Source organism: Palaemon carinicauda, chromosome 9, assembly GCF_036898095.1.
Source record: "Palaemon carinicauda isolate YSFRI2023 chromosome 9, ASM3689809v2, whole genome shotgun sequence".
NCBI lineage: Eukaryota > Metazoa > Arthropoda > Malacostraca > Decapoda > Palaemonidae > Palaemon > Palaemon carinicauda.
Genome location: NC_090733.1, coordinates 9,739,948 through 9,742,249, shown reverse-complemented (window position 1 = coordinate 9,742,249; position 2,302 = coordinate 9,739,948). Strand labels below are relative to the sequence as shown.

Here is a 2,302-nt window from a genome sequence, read left to right as displayed (position 1 = left end):
GCCAACCGAAGAGCAGATTCCTCTAACCTGCAATCTCAAAAAGGTGATAGTGCACCAACCCAATCTCCTTATTTTTTAATCCACAGCATGCCTCCTAGTAGCCTACAACTATAACTTTCACCCAATCAATGAGAATTCACCACGTTGCTTAAGAACTGTAACTTGCCCTCGTCCTTACAAATGACGGAAACCGATTGATCGCTGAACCTTGGAATGCCCCTGGTTTTTGTATAAAAAAATTTGATCATATGTACACTTTTTAAAGTAAAAAAAAATATATTTGATTTGTTGATGAATATATATCGCCTTTAAGAGTAGGGAGAGAGAGAGAGAGAGAGAGAGAGAGAGAGAGAGAGAGAGAGAGAGAGAGAGAGAGAGAGAGAGAGAGAGAGAGAGAGAAATTCTTATGATCAATTTTTCATTACGAGTTTTCAGCCTTATTAAAGTCTTCATTTGCATCCAAGTGGACGATAAAATACGGAATTGAGAAAATAGTTTTCTTCAGAAGAATTGAATAGAAGTTATTAAACTCTCGTAGACTTGTCAGGGGAGATCCCAGTATATTTCCCTTCTGAATATAGCTTTGTAATTAAACAGTATTTAGATTAAATACAATGACCCATTTAACTTATCAGTGGGATTCTGAATGTTGTAGCATATGTTTGAGTCTACAGCACTAATGCTGCTTCAATGATAAAATGTCAAATTGGTTGGTACCATTTCTGACTCTTTCTTTTGTAAGCACATATTAAGCATAGCTAATCAAACTTATCAACTCCCCTCATATACTTATTGTATTCCACATGAACACATGGCTTGTCTATTTCTGACACTTTTTTTTTAATGAAGTTTAACTTTATATGTACCTACTGTTCCAAGGATTTTTAGTAAATTAACCCTGCTCGTGTCTTGCTAAGAACAAGCAAGCATTTCACCATCATTCCTTACCCATGTTACTAGCAAAGCTTCCTTTTTTTACTATTATTTGTTTCATATCATTTGGCAGACCCTTTCTATTCACACTAACTCTTCCACAAGCTAAAGTTTTTCCCTGAGATAGTTTATCAAAAAGAGATACACATATAAAAGCTGTCCATGTAAATAATACGGCCTTTGTTTTCATAACCCTCAAACAAGGACAAAACAACGTGAGTGCCCAACCCATCTGATGGTGGACAAGCAACTTCTTTCCCAGTATAGACATTAAACTTCAGTAGGTAACCAATATGAGCATCTGTCATAGACCATACTTTTATTCCCCATTTAGTTGAAGGCTTTGATTTTAAATATTGTTTGAAAATTAACAACCTACCTTTAAATTTAATCACGCTTTCATCAATACTGATTTCTCTATTGCTAACATAGTACTTCCCACATAAATCCACGCACCATATCTAAAATCGACCTAATCTTAGAGAGTATAATTTCCATTTTTTTTTCACAATCCCCAAAATGAATAGCTTATCTAATCAACTGGTATTTGTCCCGAGATAATAATTCTCCGAATCTTGGAGCATCAAATAATTTTTTTTTTTTTTTTCAGTAAAGAAACTTTCAATTGTAGGCTATTTCGATAGCGACAACAGCTTTTATGTCATCAGCAGTTACATCTGACCATTGCTGGTATCTTGATCTTTTGGAGAAAGTTTATTTTGTAGCTAGCATTGATATGAAATACTTATTATTTTCTTTTCCAACATGTCCGTAAATTTTTTTTTCTGGAAAAAAAAACCACTCGTATGGATTCAAGTTTTCAAAGTTAATTATTGAATGATGTGCTGTGTAATAAAAAACATTACCTAATTTGGTGGGATTATTGCTATTATAGTTCATTCTAATCCAGCATAAGTAATTTGCCACATCAACCATGGGAGATGAACATGTTGCTGGGGCGTCTTCATTTATATCCTCATCAGTCGTATTATCATAATCATCATCATTTGGTTAAACAGTATCTGACCTAAATCTTGAATCAGATCAAAATAAAATGTCATCAATTGCTTTTAAAGATACTTGGCAAGAAGTAGAGGCCATATCACATGTATAAAAGAAAAGAAAAAAAGTAATTCTTCAACCCAGAGTTAAAGGGAAAAATTAAAAGGGTAAAGTCAGCTGACTAATAAAAGCAGAGCAATGTCGAATATTTTGCAAGTAGTATAACAACACCATAGTTAACAACTATATATGAAATTTATCCTACTTTGAAACAAGCATTTATTAACACACTGAACGTCAGCGACGAATGTACACAAAGACTCGGATTTAGGACACGAAACTTCTTTCTCGTGAATGTGTTTGATAT

At 33.8% G+C, this 2,302-nt stretch overlaps 1 pseudogene; it reads right to left on the bottom strand.

The window, feature by feature from the left end:
* Positions 1-676: 676 nt before the first annotated feature.
* LOC137646264 (piggyBac transposable element-derived protein 4-like) lies at positions 677-2,034 on the bottom strand (annotated as a pseudogene).
* Between the last annotated feature and the right edge of the window lie 268 nt (positions 2,035-2,302).